At 39.6% G+C, this 24,473-nt stretch overlaps 1 protein-coding gene and 1 pseudogene across 18 annotated transcripts in view; one reads left to right on the top strand and one right to left on the bottom strand.

Moving 5' to 3' along the window:
- LOC112921923 (large ribosomal subunit protein uL30-like) overlaps positions 1–24,085 on the top strand; it is a 215,474-nt pseudogene extending 191,389 nt beyond the window's left edge.
- PLIN2 (perilipin 2) overlaps positions 1–24,473 on the bottom strand; it is a 91,552-nt gene that overhangs the window by 52,640 nt on the left and 14,439 nt on the right. For 4 of the 18 annotated variants that reach the window (XR_011995536.1, XR_011995534.1, XR_011995537.1 and 1 more), the window contains exon 4: positions 6,526–8,296. The exons of 8 other annotated variants lie outside the window; for them this stretch is intronic. The gene's annotated coding sequence lies outside the window, so the exon portion shown is untranslated. Of the gene's footprint in view, positions 1–6,525; positions 8,297–8,678; positions 8,709–22,602; positions 23,536–24,473 lie in introns of those variants that run through there. 6 more of the 18 variants (XR_011995535.1, XR_011995539.1, XR_011995542.1 and 3 more) reach the window with 4 other exon arrangements.

The raw sequence follows: 24,473 nt of genomic DNA, 5'->3' as shown, positions 1-24,473 counted from the left end.
TCCACAGGAGCAGATGAGGCTCCACAGAGGAGGTGACCTTTGATTTAGGCCTTGAAGGACAGGATGAGTTCTGCCATAGAATACCTTGATACTGGTTTGCAGGAAGCCAAATGCTTACCAAATCTGTGTTAACCGAAATGGCAAAATTAAGACCTTTGAGGGGCACCTGGATGACTCAGTGGTTAAGTGTCTGCCTTTGGCTCAGGGTGTGATCCCGGGGTCCTGGGATCAAGTCCTGTATCAGGCTCCCCACAGGGAACCTGCTTCTCCCTCTGCCTGTGTCTCTGCCTCTCATGAATAAATAAAAAAAAAAAAAAAAAAAAAAGGATATTTGGAAAACTTGTTTTCTGGAAGGCTGGGGCTTTTCGGGGTTACATACAGCACTGCACTGATGCACAAATATGAATTACATGAGTAAGCAAACCACAGACTCAAGATAGTGGGAAGGACTGGGTCCTGGGGGACCAAATAGGGGTTTTACAATCCACGCCTGGTTTCTTGTACTTCCTGGATGCTGAGCGACATCTAATGGCCAAATGGGAAAAGAAGTCTGTGTTTTCAGTATTTTATTTTCAAGGAAAAGTCATTTGTGGTAACATAAGCACAATTAAAAAGAAGTTTACCTACAGATTTACAGAAAGACGGAAATCTATTTTTCCCCTGTAAACAGAGGTGAAAGCTGAACAAAAATTAATTTTGAGGGGTCTGGTGCACTGAAGGATATAGAAGGGAAATAAGATGTTAGAATTGAAAGAAACTTTAGACCAGAATCCAAGCTCTTCATTTTATCAATGAGAAAATTTACTTCCAGAGGGAATGAACAAACCCAAAGCTCCGCAGCTAGTGAATTATTAGTGCTCTGATGTAGTTATTATTTCTGCACAACAAAGAATAGTGAATATTTACCCATCCATTTGTAAAACACAAGATGAAACAGATGCTTTCTTTTTTTTTAAAGATTTTATTTATCTTAAAATATTTACCTATTTAATTTATTAATCTCTCATGAGAGAGACAGAGAGAAGCAGAGCCATAGGCAGAGGAGGAGCCAGCTCTCCTGGCATCTCGACCTGAGCCAAAGGCAAATGCTCAACCACTGAGCCTCCCAGGTGTCCTGAAAGAGATCCTTTCAATTACACTAATACCTATTCATTCACAATAAGGGGCATGTATGGAATTTAATGCTATCTATATAGTACCTGAGATAATGAAGTAGTCAGTTACTGGCCATTAGGTCTTGCCTAAGGTTACCTGGTTTTTCCGGCCAGTAAGGAACAAAGACAGGGAAGTTCCAACAGACCTCACACTATACTACAATAAGTTCAAGTAAAGGTGTGACCTCTGTAACCTAAGAGTAATTGTCCCTAATTTTTCTCTTTGCCTTATATCTGCCCGTAGGCAAAGTTGGGACAAGAAACCAGGATCAATCCATATCATTCAATAAATCAACCCCTAAGCACTTACTGACCCCTCGTGTATGTGCACCATCAGAGGGATTTTGGAGGAAACAACACTGTATGAAGCAGAGAACAAGTCACAGTGAACTTACTTCTTCAACCCATTGATCTGACTTGAACCGAGGGCAGCTTAAAGATGGGAAGGAATTTACAGTGATGCAACCACAACCCGGAAAAATAGATTTATTAATTTATCAAATAAACATTTATTGAGCATTTACCACATGCTAGTGCTAGTGCTATGCAGAGATCCAGACTCCAAACTCTCATGGAGCTTTTAACCTGGTAATTATGTCTGCTAACAATTGTGATAAATACTACAAAGAAAAGTACAGGTGCCATCATTTAAAATGTAGCTAATATTTATTGAGTACTTGCTGTGTACCATGCACTATTTGCATTTAACATGCATTAAGTCTTTTAATCCTCACAGCAATCCTATAATAATAACCCTTTATCCTCACATGAGAGTGAGAAAAATTGAGAAACACAGGCTTTTTAAACTTGCCCAAGGTGACACAGGTGGGAAAGTGTAACCTTGGCTATGTATCCTTGGACAAGAAAAGAATGTCAGGGAGATTTAACCTATGGGGCAGAATTAGGATGTATGTAAGAAGCAGCATGATTCCTATTCGTCTTGCCTAGATTAAGCTGATTGCGCATACATCCAGTTCAAAACTCTCTGCTGAGATCCAAATCCATAAATGCCTTCATACCAACTCCATCTGGATATCCCATAGGCACTTCAAAATCAATACATCCAAAATCAAAGTCTTCCCTTCCCCTTAGGCCATTCTTCCTATGTTTTCTAGCTCAGTAGACTTACCACTATCCGCTGTTACCCAGGCCATTGGTTTTACCTATCATCGGTTTTGGACAATGAGTGCAAAAGTCAACACAGGGAATAGGCAGCTAAAACCTTTATATTATTAAAAAACATATTTTTGATTTTGCAGACCCCCTGAAAAACCTCAGAAACTCCAAAGGCCCAGAGATTAAAACCTTGAAAACTGCTGTTCTAGATTTAAAAAAAAAAAAATTATTTATTCATGAGAAACACACACAGAGAGGGAGAGACACACACAGAGGGAAAAGTAGTAGGCTCCTTGCAGGGAGCCCAATGAAGGACTCGATTCCAGGACTCTGGGATCACGTCCTGAGCCGAAGGCAGATGCTCAACTGACTGAGCCACCTAGGTGCCCCTTCATGAATGATTCTTAAGCATTTTGGTCCACTGCTTTCTAAAACCAGTCCTTCAGAAATGCTTATTTTAAAGGCATTTATGAATTTTTTTTCCTTTTCTTTTTGGCTGGGCTAAGAGGCTTTATTAGAGAAAGCCAGGATTACAAAGGACCTAACAGTTGACTTCAGAGCGCTTCTTGCCAAAAGTAAGCCCTACACTGAGGAAGCACCAGTTGTCCTGCAATAGCTGCCTGGTTCAGCCTGTCTTCTGTTCGGCCACCTGGGGAGTCTGACCTGTCATTTCCCCAGCACATTCCTACACCAGCACCAATACAATGGAGGGAGAACTTTGCTGTTTCCTTAGCTTCTCCTCTTTCCACTCTTTCCTTCTAGAGTGACACACTGCGCTATCAGAAATGGCATTCCAAGGAGGATGGGACAGATAGAGAGGTGTGGACAGGGTGACATTAACAACATTCCTCTTCCTTCAGACTGCCTCCTTGCCTCCTCTGGCGTCACCCGTGAGAGCGTGTGAACTCGGATTTAGCTGAGTGAATTCTGTGCATGCAAACTAGTTGTGGTGCTCGTTAAAATCACAGATGACCGGGCCCTTCTCTAGAGATAACCATGCCTTAATCTTGGTGATTCTAACGTAGGTGGGTCTTGGGCCACACCTTGCAAAATAGTGACACCTGGTCCCCAGAATCGGGGAGTACATGTGGTCTCTTGAAACCTGGAGGTTGACAATTGAGTATTGACATCTTCATTATCCCAGCTTATGGAAATGATCCCAGCTGGAAGGAATTGATTCATCTGGGGAAGAGTGTGGTCAGTGATCTCTGAAGCACAGAAACATGTCTTCCATTCTTAGTGTGCAGATTGCTGGTCTTCCTTAGTGAGGCAGGCCCAGACAAAACCTCCCGGGCAGCATTTTTCCACAGATGAAATTAGGTCAAAGAGAAAATTCAAAGCAATTGGAGGAGGAAAAAAAAATCTCCAAAACTCAACATGAAGCTGGAGGGCAGAGGTGAGCCATCCCACCTGCTTTGTCTGCCCGGGTGAAGGCTGATGGCTTGTCACATGCATCTCAGGCCTTCCTGTCCCCTGCGGCTGCCTTCTGAGTCACTGTGGTGGCAGGGGAGGGCCCTTGTCAGGGAACACACAACCTACTCACTGACCATATGACTTTTAGGTGAGGCCACTGTTCCAAGCCAATGTAGAAATTAAAGAGCAAGTTCATTGTTCCCTCTTTTATTTAAAGTTCTTTAATCTCGATTTGTCTGCAACTGCAAATTAGCAGAAGGTAGAGAAAACAAGGTGGTGAGTAGATGTCACAGCTGCTAAGTTAGAACCAGTGCCAGGCCTATTAGTCACTAAAATCATTTAAGGGTGGAGTGCACTAGCAGGATAAACATTAAACCCAAAGCAACACTTCCTTGTAACAGTTGGGGTTTCCTCAGAAATCCTTACAACAAAAACCTAGATGCCGAGGCAGGCAAATATTAGCATTATAAAAGCCAGCCTTAAGCCAGCCTCTACTTTTCTTTCTACTGTCCTCAGCAGTCGCAGAATGGTGTGGGCTACACTCTACTCTGTGAATCAAGATTTCTCATTAAATACGTTTACATTGTAAAAGAGCCTCCCCCAGTTTTAAACTGTTCAGTCTTTTAACCTGAAGCATTTAAGAACCACTCCAAGTGATACAAAGAGCACCGAGGTATCACGCATTTGGACTTGGAATCCTGTCTCTGCCCCTCTGCCCAGCGCCTCCAGGTGTTTCAGGATTGCTTTTCTTTTAGTGACTGAGGTTCTTGGTCACACCACTTGGAGGAATGAAGAGACAGACTAGACGAGGAATGGCGGACAGCAAAGCAAAGTTTACTGAGTGACAGTCTAAAGCTCCTGAAGAAGGAAGGGATCTGAGAGGGTTGCCGTTGGAGTTTCTAAGTCTAGGGGGTTTTTAAGAGATTGTTGGCGGGCTGTTTTTTTTTTTTTTTTTTAAAGATTTTATTTACTTATTCATCAGAGAGAGAGAGAGGGAGAGAGAGGCAGAGACACAGGCAGAGGGAGAAGCAGGCTCCATGCAGAGAGCCCGACGCGGGACTCGATCTCGGGTCTCCAGGATCACGCCCTCGACTGAAGGCAGCGCTAAACCGCTGAGCCACCAGGGCTGCCCTTGGCGGGCTGTTTTTTTTTTTTTTTTTTTTGGCGGGCTGTTTTAATCTGGTTAACCCTCCATGCACCTGCCACCCAATCAGGTTTTTGTTCACGTGCTCATCTACTTATCAGGCAGTTGTTCACGTGGGAAAGGGTGGAGGGCTCCTTCCAGGTTGGTGTAGAATATGGGGTGATAAGAGGATGGGGGTTTTTCCTTTTAAGAGTAGTTTCCTCTTAGGATGAAGGCCCCTTGCCTCTGCCTGCCTTTCTTCTGACAATCCTCCATGACATGTAAGAGGTGCTTCATAAAAACCTAACTATGTGATCAACTTAATGATTGTAGAACAGGGGCACCTGGGTGGCCTCAGTCAGTTAAAGCTTCTGACTCTCGGTTTTAAGCTCAGGTCATGATCTCAGGGATCAAGCCCTGTGTCAGGCTCCCCACTTAGTGGGAGTCTTCCTGGGATTCTCTCTCTCTTATCCCTCTGCCCCTTCCCCTGCTGTCCATGCTCTCTAAAATAAATAAATAAAATATTTAATAATTATAATTATAGAAGTGATAATGATTGATTTACTTCTCTGAACATTCATTTATGCTTCTGTGATCAAGAAGGAAACCTCTTCTGTGTCCCTTACAGAGTTTTTTTTTTCAGATCAAATAAGTTATGTTGAAGTTTTGCTTTCTTATGCCCATAATTATCTCAGAAAAATGCATTGAAGGGGCAGCTGGGTGTCTCAGTTGGTTAAGCATCCAACTCTTGGTTTTGGCTCAGGCCATGATTTCAGGGTTGTGAGGTGGAGCCCCACCTTGGGCTCCATGCTCAACAGGGAGTCTGCTTGAGATTCTCCTCCAGCCCCTCCTCTGCTCTCTTCTCCTAAGAAACTAGGACTAGTGGTAATCTGCACATGGGGGAACTGAGAGATAGAGGTCATGGTTAGGTAAAAGATTTTCTTTTCATTGTATGTACAGTACTTTCTAACCTATGGGGGGAATGCATGTGTAAGAATCACTGATATGCAATTTAGGCTTTAATAAAATCTTCATGAAAATGCAGAAGCATTTTATTACATTTTTAATTTTTTTTTTTTTTAAAGATTTTATTCGTGAGAGACACAGAAAGAGGCAGAGACATAGGCAGAGGGAGAAGCAGGATCCCTATAGGGAGCCTGTTATGGGACTTAACCCCAGGATTCCAGGATCATGACCAGAGCCGAAGGCCCATGCTCAGCCACTGAGTCACCCAGGTGCCCATGTTATTAAGTTTACATTCAGATCTGTTATGTTGACTGCAATGCCTTATAACACAGTTCAAACTAAGTGTGTTCTATGTGAGAATTAAAATTATACAGTAGAAGGACCTCTGGCTGGTTTGGTCAGTGGAGCATGTGGCTCTTGATCTCAGGGTTGTGAGTTCAAGTGCCACATTGGATGTAGAGATACTTAAAAATATTGAAATAAAGCTATAGTAGAAAAGCTATATACTTCTTAGAGTTACATTTCTTATCTGATGAAAGTCAATGCCCTTGAGCTATTTAATTCAATGGAAACATTAGTTCAGAGACACTTGAAAAGGCAAGGCAGAAAGAACAGTTTGGAATTTATATGCTGGAATCTGATATAGTAGTTGTGAACCTGAACATTTTTATCCTGGGAAAGTCTGAAATGCAGGGATAAATAAGACTACTTGTAATAACCCAATAGAAACTAATAATAAACATAATAAGCTTATTATGTGCCAACAAATTTTATTTAATATTTTGACATAACTACAATCTCTTTTTTGATGAGAGCTTTGATATTGAAGTGGGTTCACTGAAAATGAGAGCTATGTCAGAGAATTACATCTGAAATACACAAATCCTCACCTGGATATTTTAGTGGTATGGCAATAACTACTCTATAACCTTCTAAAAAATAAATACAAGTAGATGTGATGGTGAAATCTCTCCTTAAGGTCCTCTTTCTCAATAAACTATAATTCAGCAAACTTGACTTTTCAGTTTACCAAGAAAAGATTGGGTAATAAATGTAATCATAGAGTAGATAGTCATCAGCCCTGTCCAGAAAAATATATACTATTTGAATGATTCAAGAGGAAAATAAAAAGCAAAAATGCAGAATTTGTTTCCCCATAAGCAAGACATGAGAATGGCCACGACCATTACTGAGCATTAATCATTTGACAATCTCCTTCCCATTAACCTCAAGAGATTATCGTGTCTCTTCCTTATTGTCAGGAGGCCTAGAGTTCTGACCAGCTTTGTTCCTACAGTCATAACTTGATTTTATCTTTAAAACTTTAAAACCCTTGTCTTTATTTTGAAACTGGAATAATAGAGGAACATAGTGTGATTGTTGCAAAACCATAGAAACTTGAGCTGAAAGAACCTTAAAGATTATCTTGTTACAGTTAATTTTTATTTTTTGGCAGAATTCTTTTTCTTAAGATTTTATTTATTTATTTGAGAGAGACAGAGAGCATGAACGAGGGAGAGAGGGAAAGGGAGAAGCAGACTCCTCGCTGAGCAGGGAGTCTGATACCGGGGCTCGATCCCAGGACCTATCATGACCTGAGCCTAAAGCAGACACTTAACTGTGCCACCCAGGCTCCCCTTAGCAGAATTCTTATTCAAACAAAAATATAAGGAGTAAGAGGAAAGATAAACAGCTTTGGCTGAGAGTGGCTGCTCAGGCCCTGTGTGCTGGCCTCCCTGTGCTCTCCTCTGGTCCTTTAGGGGAGCCCTGAGGCTCCACAGCACAACCCGAACCAGACTTAGTCTAGCCTCAGTTCACAGACCAGTGAACAGAGGAACTTTCAGAGTTTGTTGCAAAGCAATAGCAGATTCAGGACACCTTGCTCCTTTGTTGTATCTACTGTCATAGCAACAAACATTTATTGAATGACATTTATTGAACGGACTAAGCATGATAAGTTCTTTACTTCCTTATCTCTTTTATTCTTACAATAACCCTCTGAGGTGTGGATACTGCAAAGATCAATGTAATAGATAAGAAAAATAAGGCAAAGGGAAAATAGATAAATTGCCCAAGGTCACATGGTCACCATGTTGTCCTCTCAGGCTTCAGCTGTTTCATCCATAAGGAGCTGGATAGGATAATTTCTGAAATGCACACCAGACTGCAGCTCTAAAGCTTTATAATCTTATTTTAGGTTGTGAGACTTGTTCTTCCATCATGAGTTGTTTCTTCTGAACCAGTTACATTCTCTGAAGCCTACAGAGGGACATTTTAAAACACAATTGTTTCAATTTATCAATCAGTTGAGTCTGACAATCTTTCACCTGTGAGCAAGTATGCCCATTGACCCAGTGTTTATTAAAGCAATCTATGGTATGATGGTGATAAATTGCTTTGGTCTTGGTCTTTGTGGTCGGAGAACAATGAAGCAGGAAGTGGCAGGACAAAAAGCTTCCTTTGAGATGATTATTTAGCAGCAGAAGCAGCAAAAAGATGCAGATAATGGTGGATAGACAGGAACCTGTAAGAGGAGTTTAAGAACAGGCAGGTGAGAGGCAACAACAGGTAATGTGATCACGGTAAACTTGGAACAATTTTTTATTATGCAAGTGGACACAAACCCGCTAAGGAGATAGAGAATTTTGTTTTACAGTCCACTTGGCTAAAATCATAACTTTTTTTTTTTTTGTATAAGAAACAAAACTTATGGGATGCCTGGGTGGCTCAATGGTTGAATGTCTGCCTTTGGCTCAGGCAAGATGCCTGAAGCCAAGTTCTGGGATCTCTCCCATCCGGCTCCCTGCAGGGAGCCTGCCTCTCCCTCTACCTATCTCTCTGCCTCTCTCTGTCTCTCATGAATAAATAAATCATAAAAAAAAAGAGAAAGAAACAAAACTTATTACCCAAATAATTCTTGAACTGTTGCGATGACCCTGCAAAGAGGAGAGCCATATTTTTATAAAGATAACCAATTCTTGAACTTCTACTGATGAATTATATACAAAGATGATTTGATACATCAAAGTAGCATAATAGTTAATCTTCTTTATTTTGTTGTTTCAAATCATATTTAAACTCAAGGATAGTTCACTACTTCCTTGGTTTGAATTTCCTGCCCACAGGGTTAGAGTTCTTATCTCTGTATGCATGCCAACCTGCAGAATGGTGTTTTTCACTCAAAGAGTAAAATTAATGTGATTTTTACGAGAGGAATTATACTTTGGTTCTGCCTCTGACCTCTTCCTCTCTTCCAGCCTCATTCCCTGCTCTCTTCACAGTGTCTCTTTTTTCTACAGTAATTCCCAATTTCTTATAGTTTCCCAATACACTGGAATGTGTTATATCTTTGTACCTTAGTACATACTCCTTCCCACCCTCAATGGAACAGCATCTCCTCTTTCTATTTCCGATAGGCCTACCTAACTCCTATTCACCATCTTACAATCTTCTCAGTTGTCATGTCCTCCTGGAAACTTCTACCACTAAAAAACTGCAGGGAGGGAACCTGGGTGGCTCAGTGGTTGAGCATCTGCCTTTGCCTTGCTTTGTGATCCTGGGGTCCTGGGGTCAAGTTCCATATCAGGCTCCACAGAGGGAGCCTACTTCTCCCTCTGCCTATGTCTTGGTCTCTCTCTCTGTGTGTCTCATGAATAAATAAATAAAATCTTAAAAAAAAAACTGCAGTGAATATTTTTCTATATATCTTTGCACATATTTCTGAGTGTGCCTTTCATGGGAATTATTAGAAGTGGATTTACTGTGACAATGATTATTAATATGTACAAGGGTCTTAACACACAGAAGACCTCATTCTCTTAAAATAATCAGGGATGATAAAATGTTTATAAAGTCAATCAGTTCTTCACTTGCAAATGACAGCACAAACCAGTGGCCCCTTCTGTTTCACTCCTCTTGATCCTGGGCTCTCCTGGTGCTGCTACTACTTCCTTTTCATAAATGCTCCTGTTTTATTTCTGGGGGACCTTGTAAAGATCTGGCCCTTTTTTGTTCTAGAAATCTCCTCCTCTACCCCTTATTGCCCTGGACCTGTCTACCTGTCTCACTCACCTTCTACCACTTATGCCAAACAGAGGTTCCAGAATGCAGAAATCAGATTAAGAAGGGTCAAATGGTCAAATTTCAGGGACTTCCAGGGGCCCCGGGCTATGATTTATTACATTGGTGGCTTTCATGGTAATGCCCTAGGATTTTTAGGGGCCTCTAAGGGGAGAGACAGAAGGCAAGGGAAAGCCAAAACCAAAACCCCAGGTACTTCCTTTTACACATCAATCAGTGTCTATTTTGCCTCTTTTATATGCACTGTGCTTGAGTAAGGTTTCATTTGAAGAGGAGATAGAAGAAGAAGAAACAAAAACAAACAAAAGTACAAGACTTAAAAAAAAAAAAAAAGGTCATTACTCTGATTTATGAGTTTATGAGTTTACCAAGGTTGAGTGGGCTGGCCTAGGAACCTCACCTCACCATTATGTTTCAACTTTGGTCTTTTTTGGAAAACACATTCATTCATTAATCTTAAAGTGACCAATTTGTCCTGGCTTGCCTGATATTTTCTTGGTTTTAGCACTGAAATTCTGTGTTCTGGGAACCCCATTGGTTCCGGGCAATGCCACCTTATTTCACTCATTCTTTCCACCCATTTATTTAAAAAAAAATAAAATAAAATAAAAAAAAAATCACTGAGCAGTTACCACATGCCACGCACTGTACTAGACACTGGAAAATAAAGAAAAACTTTGAAAGGGTGACTGGGTGGCTCAGTTGATTAAATATCTGACTCTTGATTTTGGCTCAGGTCATGATCTCAGGGTTGTGAGATTGAGCCCCAAGTTGGGCTCCAAGCACTGGGCATTGAGCCTGCTTAAGATTCTCTCTTTTCCTCTGCCCCTCCACACCTCCTGCTTGTGTGCTCTCTCTCTAAAAGTAAAAAAATAAAAACTTTGACAAAGTCCCTGACCTTGAGGCATTCACAGAGGAGCAGGTTCAGAAGGACACTAACATTCAAGAACAACAAACAACAATGAAACCTTGGTAAATGACACTACAGAGCAGTCTTCAAAATTGAATGTTTCCATCATAAAAATACTGAGCATTCACCCAAATATATTGTATCTATGAATTATACTCATGTCCATAACAATAAGAGGTAAAATTGTATGGCACTACTAAGTGCCAAGTATTGTTCTAAATGCCTTACAAACAGTGGCTCAGTTAACCCTCACAACAACTTCGAAGTAAGTACTATTATCATACCCATGGTGTTTTAAAAACAGCTGCAAATTCTTTGGCATGCCTTCCATCAGAAGGTCTAATTCCTCATCCCTTGAAGCTGACCTGACCTTAGTGACTTGCTTGGTTAATAGAATGCAGGAAGAGTGATATTTGGGGACCTCTGAGGTTATGTTACTAAACGGCCCATTCTGGGGGAAGTCTGATGTCAGTTGAAGAAACACAAGTTGGACAGTGGAGAAATATCCAAGTGGCCCAGCTATTAAAGTCCTCCTAACCCAGGTATGAGGTACACAAGTGAAGAAATCTACAGATAATTCCAGTCCCAGTCCACATATGGCTGCAACCATACGAGGGATCCCAAATGAGAACCACCCAGAGTCCAGTTATCCTCCAAAACTCTAGAAGATAATAATGAAGTATTAAGTCTTCAAGTCTTAGATTGGTTTGTCATGCAATAATAGGTAATTGGAACACAATCTACTTTATAGATGAGAAAACTGAGACACAGCATGGTTAAGTAACTTGATCAAATCAAACCCAGCCAGCAAGTGGCAGAGCCAGCATTTGAGTCCAGGCAGTTTAGCTTCAGCATCCACTGCAGTGTTCTGCCTTTGCCTTAAAAAAAAACTTACACAGGGATGCCTGGGTGGCTCAGTGGTTGGACATAAATGAAATCTAAAAAAAATAAAAAATAAAAAAATAAAAAAAGGAAGAAAGAAAGAAAGAAAGAAAAAGAAAATCCTAAGGAATCTCCTGAAAAACCTGTTAGAATTAAGAAATAAAATCATCAAGAATAAGATCACTAACAATAAAATCCAATTGTATTTCTAAACACTAGAAAGGGACAATTCAAAAATGAAATTAGGAAAAAGAAAACAATTGTATTTATAATAGCATCAAAAATAAATACTTAAGAATACATTTACAAAACAAATGCAAATCTTGTGCTCTGAAAACCAAAAACTGTTGAAAGAAAGTTTAAAAGACATAAATAAGTGGAAAGGTAATCTATGTTCGTGGATTGGAAGACTTAATACTATTAAGATGGCATTACTCTCCAAATTGATCTACACATTCAACATGGCCCCTGTCAAATTCCCAGCTGTCTTCTTTGCAGAAATTAGCAAAATGATGCTAAAAATAATACAGAAATGCAAAGGATGCAGAATAACCAAAACAATCTGGAAAAAGAAGAACAAAGTTGGATGACTCACACATCCTGATTTGGAACTTAATACAAAGCTATAATAATTAGGAGAGTGGTATACTGGCATAAAAATAGATGTGTGGATCATTAGAATAAAATTTAGAGTTTAGAAACAAACCCTCATATTTACAGTAAATTGATTTTTGACAAGGAGGCGAGGCAATTCGATGAATAGAGAATACTTTCAGCAAATGGTACTAAGAGAAATGGATGTCACATGCGAAAAAATAAAGTTGGACTCCTATCTCACATTATATAAAATGATTAACTTAAAATGAATCATAGACCTAAATGTAAGAGCTAAAACTATAAATAGCTAAACTAGAGGTACAAATTTTCAAGACTTTGGATTGGATTCGGCTATGGTTTTTTAGATATGACACCAAAAGCATAAGGACCACCACTTCCCCAAAGAAAAGATACATCGATCATTACTAAAATGTTTAACTGTTTTAGCTTTCAGTGACATCATCAAGAAAGTGAAAAGACAAACTACAGATTGGGAGAAAATATTTGCATATCATACATATATCTAATAAAGGCATTCTTAAAATAGCAAGAATGTGGAAAAATTTGAACTCTTGTACATTGCCACTAGTAATGTAAAATGGAGTGGCTACTGTGGTTAAGAGTTTGGTGGTTCCTCCTAAAGTAAAACATAGAATTATCATATGACCTAGCAATTCTACCCCCAGGAATACACCCAAAAGGATTGAAAACAAGTGCTCAAACCAATGCTTTTATGCCATTGTTCATAGCAGTGTTATTCACAATAGCCAAAAGAACTGGAAACAACTCCAATACCCATCCAGGGATGAACAGATAAATAAAATGTGGTATATTCACATAACAGAATACTAGTCAGCCATAGAAAGGAGTGAAGCACCAATAAATGCTACACCATGAATGAATTCTGAAAGCATGCTAAGTTAAAGAAGTCAGACAAAAAGGTTGTATGATTTCACTTATATGAAGTACCCAGAATTGGCAACCCAGAGAGATAGGATGTCTATTAGTGGTTGCCAGGGATTGGGGGAGAAAGGAATGAGGAGCAACTGCTGATGAATACAGAGTTTCTTGTTGGGGTGATGAAGGTGTTTTAGAATTAGACAGTGATGATAATTGCACAAGTCTATGAATATATTACAAGCCATGGATTTATAACCTTAAACTGGTAAACTATATGGTTGAATTAGTTAGAATTCCCCCAAAGAAACAGAACCAATAGGATATATGTATGTAGATATTCATAAGAGGAAATTTATTATAAAAATTGGCTTAGTGATTAGGAGGACTAAGTTCCACAATCTGCTATCTACAAACTGATTAACCAGGAGAGCTGGGTATGCAATTCAGTTCAAATCTGAAGGCCCGAGAATCAAGGGAGCAGATGGTGTAATTCCTAGGCTTGACCTTCCCAGTCTAAGAAAGGGAATTCACCTTTCCTTCTTCTTTGTGTTCTATTCCTGGCACTCAATGGATTGGATGATGCCCACCCACTACTGGTAAGAGAGGATCTTCTTTTCTCATTTTATGAATCAAATGCTGTATCATTCAGAAACACTCCCACAGACAAATGCAGAGAAACTGTTTGCCAGCTATCTAGGCATCCTTTAGCTCAGTCAAGTTGACACATAAAATTAACCACTACATATGGTATGTCAATTATATATCAATAAAGTTGTTACATTTACCATGATTCAGGTGAAAATCAATCAAAAGCTATGTATAATTTCCAATGCAAGTGTTGGAAAAGTATGAAAATACAACAGAGATTAGATGGGATAATGCAAGTTCTATGTTTCTAAGTATAAAATTTATATTTTCATAGCATCAATTGGTGACTGACATAAAATTCCATTATTAAGGAGTATTTAAATATTATATTCAAATGTTCTAAGTGTCATACTTCCCTTCCTTAGCTTTTCCACAGATGCTAAATTTTACCTTTTGGCTCAGACTCTACAACTAAAGTGAGAATAAAAAAATATGATTCTCTTAACTGGTAGTTGTGAAATTAAGATTAATCTGCAGGCAGAATAGGTGAAATAAAATGGTTTAAAAATTTTTGTGATATATAACTCATTCTTCAAATAAGATGTAAATTGGAAGTCTAGCATATGGAACAGATGAAAATGTAAATGGAGCTCCTTTGGTTGAGATATGGAGAGAAGGAAGCCCTTGCCTCCATACCCACTCCTACAAAAATATCTCAGCACAGCCAAGTCAGCAGCTCTTTACTGTTCCATGGAGCAAAGTTTTTATTTATTTATTTATTTTTTAATTTTATTTTATTTAGAGAGGAAGGCAGGGAGGCACAGAGGGAGAGGGAGAGAATCCTAAGCTGACTCCTCACTAAGTGTAGAGTCTCACACAGGGTTCCATCTCTCTGAGATCATGCCCTGAGCCACAATTAAGAGTGAGCTGCTTAACTAAGCCACCCAAGTGCCCTTTAAAAAAACATTATTAATTCATTTAAAGATTATTTATTTGAAAGGGAGAGAGAAAGTGGGAAAGGCAGAGGCAGAGAGAGAATCTCAAGCAGATTCTCTGCTGGGTCTGGAGCCCGGCGTGGGGTCAGCACGGGGCTAGGTTCAGGGCTCGCTCTCACATCCATGAGATCAAGGATCCCATGCTCTACCTACTGAGCAAGCCAGGCACCCCTAATGGAGCACAGTCTAAACAGTATGGTGACTCAGCACACCAGTTTTTGACAAAGTACATAAACTCCATGGGCTTCCATTTCCTATCTGTCAGATGAGAGGTTGAACTAAAACCCCTTGAAAGCTCCCTTCTACTCTCAAAGTCTATCATTATAGCACTAAATTTAGTTTAGTTAGCACTAAAGCAGCTAACAAAAAGGCTATTATCTATTGGCTTCCAAAATTTTTATCAATCACCCCAGAACTTAAGGAATTTATTTAAATGATTTATTTATTTGTTTTGAGAGAGAGAGCAAGCATGGGGGGGGGGGCAGAAGGAGAGAGAGAAAGAATCCCAAGCAGACTCTCTATGGAGTGCAGAGCTCGACAGGGGGGACTTACCCCACAACCCTGAGACAAGACCAAGAGTCACACGCCCAACTGAGTGAGCCACCTAGGTGCCCCCAGAGCTTAAGGAATTCGAACAAAGATCAAAACAAGCCTTCAGCTTTCCCAAACTTCTAAAATACTGTCAAAGTAAACTGGATGAAAACAGAGAGTAAGGGAAAGGTTTGTATCAAAGTCAATGAAATAGTTTGAACAAAGAGCATCTGGTTTCCATTGATCTTTCTTATCTCTTAGATAAAGGTAGTTAATGGCCCATAAATACAAAGGATAGGCTTATCTCAGGAGGAAGGAGGAGGGCAAACAAAAGGACCTCCTCTTCTCAAGGAGAAGCAAACAAAAGGACCTCTACTGAGATGAGAAACTGGTCACTGATCAGATAGCTTGGAGCAGGCAAACACTTGAAGATTTAAGAAAAAGAAACTAGTTTAAGAGCTGGGGGGGTGGGCAGAGCAGAGATTTGTGCTGGCTAAAATGCTGCCAGCAGGGAGGCTGTGTTAATAAAGAACATGGCAGCTTTCACACAGAAACATCTGAAGGAGAGCCTCAGCAGGTTTTCTCCTAGAAACATGGTCCTAGAAATGCCTGGGTGGCTTAGCGGTTGAGTGTCTGCATTTGGCTCAAGGTGTGATCCCTGGGTCCTGGGATCAAATCCCACATTGGGCTCCTATAGGGAGCCTGCTTCTCCCTCTGCTGTGTGTCTCTGCCTCTCTCTCTCTCTTTGTGCCTTTCATGAATAAATAAAATCTTTAAAGGAAAGAAAGACAGAAAGATAGATAGATCCTAACTCTTTGGTACTCAAATTGGGGGTCATGGACCAGCAGCATGTACAGTAAGTATATTAGAAATTCCCAGTACAGTACAGTAAGTATATCAGAAATGCAGAGGGGTGCCTGGGTGACTCAGTTGGTTAAGCACCTGACTTAAGCTCAGATCATGATCTCAGCATCTTGGGATCAAGCCTGGGCATTAAGCAATATCCCACTGGGCTCTGCACTTAGCAAGGAGTCTACTTCTCCCCTTCTCTCTCCCTCTGCCCCTCCCCCTGCTCATGTGCACGCCGGTGCGGTGCGCTCTCTTTCTCAAATAAATAAATAAAATCTTAAAAAAAAAAAAAAAAGGAAATGTAGTTGTGGGTCCAACCCACACCTACTAAATCAGAATCCACATTTTAACAAGATTGCTGGTGATCACGTGTTAAAGTTTGGGTGTAGCTGGAACACCAGCTTCACAAAGACAGCAACTATGCTTGTGATACCTAGCGATAGAGAAAACTCCCAAGCATTCAAACTATTGTATCTGAGTTCCATCCATCTTAATAAAGAAAAGGCTAAAAGTTAAAATAAATAAAAACCTTCATGCTAAAAATCATTAAAATTATCCTTCAATCTGGGAAAAAGTCAGTATAAGCATAGATTAATTCCAGTTAATCCTGAATGTGATAAGTAAAGATGATACGAGATTAAATAATCCTGAGTTCTCATCACAAAAACCCCCTTTTTTTCGTTTTCTCTTTTCTGTATCTCTGACATGCATGATAGATGCTAACTGAATTTATTGCAGTAATCATTTCACAATATATGCAAGTTGAATATATGCTGTTCACCTTAAATTTATATACTAATGTATGCCAATTTTATCTTCTTTTTTAAAAAAGATTTTATTTATTTATTCATGAAAGAAGAGAGAGAGGCAAAGACACAGGCAGAGGGAGAAGCAGGCTTCCTGCGAGGAGCCTGATGTGGGACTTGATCCCAGGACCCAGGGATCACACCCTGAGCAGAAGGCAGATGCTCAACCACTGAGCAGATGCTCAACCCAGGCATCCCTGCCAATTTTATCTTAACAAAACTGGAGAAAAATTAATCAATGGATATAAAGAAGCTGAATTGTAATATTTTTACTATCTAGTAAATCTTACCTGTAAGACCCAAGAAGGTTGAGTCTATATGTATTTCACTTACCTAACACATTGCCTTACAAATAACCAACATTCAACAAATATTTGCAAAAATTAATGAAAATACAACTGGTACTTTAAAGGGTAAATATCATGGTATATGAATTACATCTTGAAAACAAAACGAAAAAACAAGATACAATTGGGAACTGTGGCATGCCAGGAATATACCAGACTGTAAGCTCCATGAGGGCAGGGGACATGTCTGATTTGTTCACCACAATACCCCTAGCACAAATTTAGCATACAACTACTGCATTGCTCAGGAAATATGAGTAAAGGAATGGATGGATAAGTGAATGGGAGGTCACTTCTCTACGAGCATACCTGAAAATGGAATAGACAATTAACTACTGTTGGAGAAATCTACTCTTTAATCCCAAGATTCCTATGAAATTCAAACCAAATTTACCTGACACCGAAAAGGACATGAGGGACACCTGGGTGGCTCAGTGGCTGAGCGGCTACCTTCAGCTCAGGGCATGATCCCAGTCTGGAGATCCAGTCTCACATCAGGCTCTCAGTGAGGAGCCTGCTTCTCCCTCTGCCTATGTCTCTGCCTCTCTCTCTCTGTGTCTCGAATGAATGAATGAATGAATGAATGAATGAAATCTAAAAAAGAGCACGAATATGACATGAATAGATATCATTTGATACTTACCATCATAACTTAATGATTTTCAGTAGAATTTCAATAGTTTAAACTTTACTAGGGATGGGCAGAGAATAACATTTTTTTTTTAATTTTTAAAAAGATTTTATTTATTTATCCGTGAGAGACATAGAGAGAGAGGCAGAGACACAGGCAGAGGGAAAAGCAAGCTCCATACAAGGATTCTGATATGAGACTCGATCCCGGAACTCTGGGATCATGCCCGGAGCCAAAGGCAAATGCTCAACTGTTGAGCCACCTAGGCATCTCAAAAATTGTTTTTAAATAAACAAACTTTGCCATACATAAAATGGGGGTAGATTTTAGCCTAATATGGGTCTAATTTAGCCTAATATGGGGAATGCCCATATTAGGTGTCATGTGTAATGTCTCACACATTCTAGTTTTTAAAGATATTTTTAGAAATGCTACTTACATGGCCACATTATCTATAAAGCAGTTCCTCTGCATGAATCCTGCCATGTAGGCCTGGGAAATACTGGGAAAATTTATCTTTGGCCCTTCCAGGATTTTCTTTTTTCTTTTTCTATTTCTTTTTTATTTTTATCTTTTAAAGATTTTATTTATTTATTCATGAGAGACACACAGAGAGAGGCAGAGACAGGCAGAGGGAGAAGCAGGCTCCACATAGGGCGCCTCCTGTGGGACTTGATCCCGGGACTCCAGGATCATACCCTGAGCCATAGGCAGAAGTTCAACCACTGAGCCACCCAGGCACCCCTCTTATTTCTTTTTATTTATTTTTTTAAGATTTTATTTATTTATGCATGAGAGAGAGAGAGAGAGAGAGAGAGACAGGTACAGGGAGAAGCAGGCTCCATGCAGGGAGCCTGACATGGGACTCAATCCGAGGTCTCCAGGATCCCACCCTGGGCTGAAGGCGGCACTAAACCGCTGAGCCACTGGGGCTGCCCTCTTTTTTCTTTTTAAAAAGATTTTATTTATTTATTTATTTGAGAGTGAAAGAGAGGAAGAGAATGAGCATGTGAATGTGCTTGAGTTGGGGGAGAGGCAGACGGAGAGGGAGAGAGAAAATCTTGAGTAGACTCTGTGCTGAATGTGGAGCCAGACTCAGGGCTCCATTCCAGGTCCCTGAGATCATGACCTGAGACAAAATCAAGAGTCATAAGCTTAACTGACTGAACCACCCTGACGTCCCTCGAGATTTTTTTATTAAAAAAAAATAGAGTAATATTTAGCATGTACAAAAGAATACATGTTATAATTAATATGTGACTATGTGTTCTGCTTAAGAAAAAGAACATTATCAATATCAGGATTTACTTCCTTTGGGGATCTTATAGCTATTTCTGAAGGATTCTGGCTTCTAGATATCTGGCATTGAGATAAAAGTTTGAGAAATATATATTTAGTAAGGTATTACTTGCTGAGAATTGCTTTAGATTTACCATTCTTGAATGTCTAAAAATTTGAAGCATTCTTTCTGATAATAAAAGTGTATGTATTCATTGTAGAATTTTTTGAAAATAGGGAAACATATGAAGAAAATAATAATCCCACTATCTCCAGATAGTTGTTAACATTTTGAAATATGCATGTACACACATCGACACACTCACATAAGAATGCACTATTAGGTGTCGAGTTCCTTTCAAGACATAAAGATATGAGTCCCTAATAATGGAATTTCTGGCGTTGTGGCAGGCTGGTGGGAAATTTATTTGGGATTAAACAAAACTGTATCAAACAAAACATTGCATTTACAACAAGATAGCATTATAGTGATGCTCCTCAGATATTCAGTTATTTTTTTTTTAAAGATTTATTTATTTATTTATTTATGATAGACATAGAGAGAGAGAGAGGCAGAGACACAGGAGGAGGGAGAAGCAGGCTCCATGCTGGGAGCCCGACGTGGGACTCAATCCAGGGACTTCAGGAATGCGCCCTGGGCCAAAGGCAGGCGCCAAACCGCTGAGCCACCCAGGGATCCCCAGATATTCAGTTATTAAGTAACACAAATAGCTCTAGGGCTATGAGATGGGTGTTAGTAATTTCAGTGTAATTCACACAAACTGGCATTGAATTCATTTACTCACAATAAGATAAGAGTATTCAGCCAAATTCATGCAAAGTAAGCATATGCCTGATGCCTCATGCATTCACATGTTCACAGATATAAATTTACCCAGACTGATGGGTGGTGGCAGAGCCAAAGGGTTGGAACAGTGAAATGACACCAGACAGAACCAGAGTGCCAGGAAACCTTAGTTCCTCCTAATAAACTACCCACAAACCAGACAAAGCTGGGTAGGCAAGTGTGTCTGTGTCTGGGAGGTGAATGAGGAGATGAGAGTTAAATGAAAGACAGACAGGTTTCAAGTGTGTATCACATGAATGTCTTTTCTAATTGAGCGATGGCAACTAGTCTAGCAGGTTCTTGTCCCCTTGAGGGAAAAGCTTGTGCAAACAGGTAACTCTTGCATAAGGTTTTTTTTTTTTTTTTTTTTGCATTAACAAATTTTGGTTTTTATGTGAGGACCCTCCACCAAAGAAGAGATCACATTGAGAGACTAAGAAAGATGCTTCTCTGGCTGAGCTAATATTTCCCTGTTGGTTTTAGTGTCTAGGACATAAGGGAAACAGTAACTCAGTGTAAGGGGTGTGTAGGTGGAGTTTGGGGGTGTCAAGTTCAGGAATTTGAATTGGGAGACAAGCTCAGGTTGGGACAGAAGTGCAAAAACATGCCAGAGGTAGGATCCAAAATATGAGAAGCCAAATAAACTAAAATTGGAGTCTAAAGCCACACTCAAAAATCACAGTGTTGAGGCAGAAAAGACCAACAGTAAAATCCAGGATACAAGGAAAGTACAGGAAGACTGGTGTCATATAGTAAGCTTCTGTACATTTTTCTAAAGAGGACTGAACATGTAAACAGTTGTCTGCATGAGTGGATCTGGCAAGCTTGGAGGCAGACAAGGTCACTTCATCACTCACAAGGCAAAAGGTTCATATCTGTCAGCCATCCTTCATATCTAACTATATGGTATGTAATAGATTAAATCAGCCAGTATAGGTATTTAGAGAACAATATATTTTTTAAAGATCTTATTTATTTATTTGAGAGAGAGCAAGAGAAAGAGCACAAGAGAAAACATGAGCCGGGGGTCAGGGCAGAGGGAGAGGGAGAAGCTGACTCCTCCCTGAGCAGAGAGCGGGATACCCTGAGATCATGACCTGAGCCCAACAGACTGAGCCACCAAGGCACCTCATTTAGTAAACAATAGTAAGCAAATAAATTAGTATACCTTACATTTGTTTCAATTATTATCCTCAGAATTCTCCGTTGTGATGTTTGTAGCTAGAAAAGATTGTGTGACTCCCTTGAAAGAGGTAATCACTTGTAGATTTATCAGAGAAATGACCATATGTATGCGATAGCAAACTATCGCTAAAAATCTAAAAATAATAGACCAATCTTGTAAAAGCCCCTTGCTCATTAATCACGTGCATCATAGTTTTGCTGGATTTGATGTGCCCAGAATAAGTGCTTTAGGTTTCAAATTCAGCATTCTGGTCATTTTTTATTTGTTTGGGTTCCATAGCTGTAAATTATGTTTGGTGTTAACTTGACTAATGTTTTGTTGTCCAAACAACTGGATTTGACAAGCAGTAATGGTTAACCAAGAGATAGACAATCACATTTTTACGTTCCTCTTCTGTCTAATACAAAAATCCATATAGGGCTATTGTTTAATACTATGTTTAGATGATACCTGCATCAGGCAAGGTTTTATTGTAAACGTATACACAGGCTATAAATATAATAGCACATTTTGGTTTTATTCCCAGAGTAGGAAGGCTTCTTTCTAACTAAACCTGAATATGTCATTTAGAAGGTCTCCCATCAAGGACAGTCCCCACATTTCAGGCCAATCTAGTCTTAAAATTCCACCAGTAACAAGAGCTCAATGAGATTTTTCTCCAGCTTCTTGGTGTCCAGACTATTCTCTTGCTACACAAAAAATTACTTTAACATTTAATTGAGGTTTGGTTTTCTTAATTTCCCTTACTCCCCAGATCAGTTAAAGGTCTTTATCAGTTTCTTCTGACAGCTTTGTTCTCTTTCCACTTGGCTTAAGAATAAAGAGATGATAGTCACAAAGACACATCCTTACACTGACAGAGTAAACTTCAAATCTGCAGGGAGTCATTTGCTATTCTCTTAAAAAGAGAGCAAACCTCCCTTACCAATAGCAATCCAGCTGTTTTGTTTTTGTTTCCTGCACCATCTACTTCTCATAGAAAGTTTAACATTTTGACTTTTACCAAAGCAAACTCTTCATTTAAACATTGTATAGCTTTTATTAAATGAACATGAGTCAATATACATAATGCATTTATTGAACCTTCTAGCAGCAATTTTAATTATCATTATATATCAAGTTTTTATTCACAAATAAAACAACACAATGCTATATTCCAAAAAAGTTGCCTAAATTATCTTAATATAATATTCTAGGTTTTTTTAAAAAAGATTTTATTTATTTATTTATTCATGAGAGACACAGAGAGAGAGAGAGAGAGAGAGGCAGAGACACAGGCAGAGAGAGAAGCAGGCTCCATGCAGGGAGCCTGATGTGGGACTTGATCCTGGGTCTTCAGGATCACGCTCTGGGCCGAAGGCAGGTGCGCAACTGCTAAGCCACCCAGGCATCCCATATTCTAGTTTTTTTTTTTTTAATTATTTTATTTTATTTTATTTATTTATGATAGGCACACAGTGAGAGAGAGAGAGAGAGAGAGAGAGGCAGAGACATAGGCAGAGGGAGAAGCAGGCTCCATGTACCGGGAGCCCAACGTGGGATTCGATCCCGGGTCTCCAGGATCGCGCCCTAGGCCAAAGGCAGGAGCTAAACCGCTGCACCACCCAGGGATCCCCATATTCTAGTTTTCTAAAGCTGTTCAAGTTTTAATCAAAGTTGAAATTACCTTATACAAATTACTTTAATCTTTTCTATATTTTAAAATAAATTTTGATGTAAAATGTAAATATATGCAAAGAATTTGATACATATTCTTAATAAAAAACATTCATGAGGATCAAAGAGTCATGTAAATTGGTTGTAAAATCCATATTCTACTATATTTTGTACACAAAACCTGGTTATTAATCTTAGCCACATATATTTACTTCCTGAAAAAAAAAGAGAAGTTTTATTTCATCTAGGCTTATGTAATTAATGACTTGAAGTGATTATAAAGAAGAATCACAGCATTTTAGAGTTTCTCAGATGAAGATCTGAGGTCTAGAAAAGTATATGACCTCTTCAGATTATACAGGTAGGCAGTGGCATATCTGGTACCTAAAACCCAAACTGTTCACTCAGTGTTTTCCAGGATACTGTACTCTATTTCAAATGGAAAGAAATTCTTTTTTTAAGATGTTATTTATTTATTCATGAAGGACAGAGAGAGAGAGAGAGAGAGAGAGAGGCACAGACACAGACAGAGGGAGAAACAGGCTCCATGCAGGGAGTCCGACGTGGGGCTCGATCCTGGGTCTCCATGATCACACCCTGGGCTGAAGACGGCACTAAACCGTTGAGCCACCGGGCTGCCCTGGAAAGAAATTCTAAGGTGGCTTTAATCATCAGTTTATCTGCAATAACAAGAGAATTTGTTTTACACATGGCTTCCATTTCTAGAACTCATTAGGATTTACATTTATATTCATTTTATTTTTAAATCTTTTTTTTACTATGATGAAATAGTCCTTTTTTTTTTTAGAAGATGAGAGAGAGATAGATAGAGTGAGAGAGAGATAGAGAGCAAGAGTGGAGGAGAGGCAGAGGGAGAGGCAGAAGCAGACTCCCCACTGAACAGGGAGCCCAATGTGGGGCTGGATCCCAGGACTCTGGGACTAGGACTTGAGTTGAAGGCAGACATTTAACTGACTGAGCCACCCAGGTGCCCCTTAATTTTTTAGAACTTACATTAAAAAAAAAAATGCATCAGGCTTGGACAACTACATGCAAAAGAATGAAACTGGACCACTTTCTTTTTTCTTTTTTCTTTTTAGATTTTATTTTATTTATTTATTTATTTTTTTAATTTTTATTTATTTATGATAGTCACACACAGAGAGAGAGAGAGGCAGAGACACAGGCAGAGGGAGAAGCAGGCTCCATGCACCGGGAGCCTGACGTGGGATTCGATCCCGGGTCTCCAGGATCGCGCCCTGGGCCAAAGGCAGGCGCCAAACCGCTGCGCCACCCAGGGATCCCTAGATTTTATTTTTTTATTCATGAGAGACAGAGAGGCAGAGACATAGGCAGAAGGAGAAGCAGGCTCCTGGCAGGGAGGCCGATGTGGGACTTGATTCTGGGACCCTGGGATCACGCTCTTAGCTGAAGGCAAACGCTCAACTGCTGAGCCACCCAGGCATCCCTGGGCCACTTCCTTATATCATAGACAAAAATAAACTCAAAATGGATTAAAGACCTAAATGTGAGACCTGAAGTCATAAAAATCCTAAAAGATAGCACAGGCACTAATTTCTCTGATGTTGGCCATAGCAACATTTTTCTAGATATGTTT

This window comes from Vulpes vulpes, chromosome 12, assembly GCF_048418805.1.
Source record: "Vulpes vulpes isolate BD-2025 chromosome 12, VulVul3, whole genome shotgun sequence".
Lineage (NCBI taxonomy): Eukaryota > Metazoa > Chordata > Mammalia > Carnivora > Canidae > Vulpes > Vulpes vulpes.
This window is presented reverse-complemented; position numbering and strand designations above follow the sequence as displayed.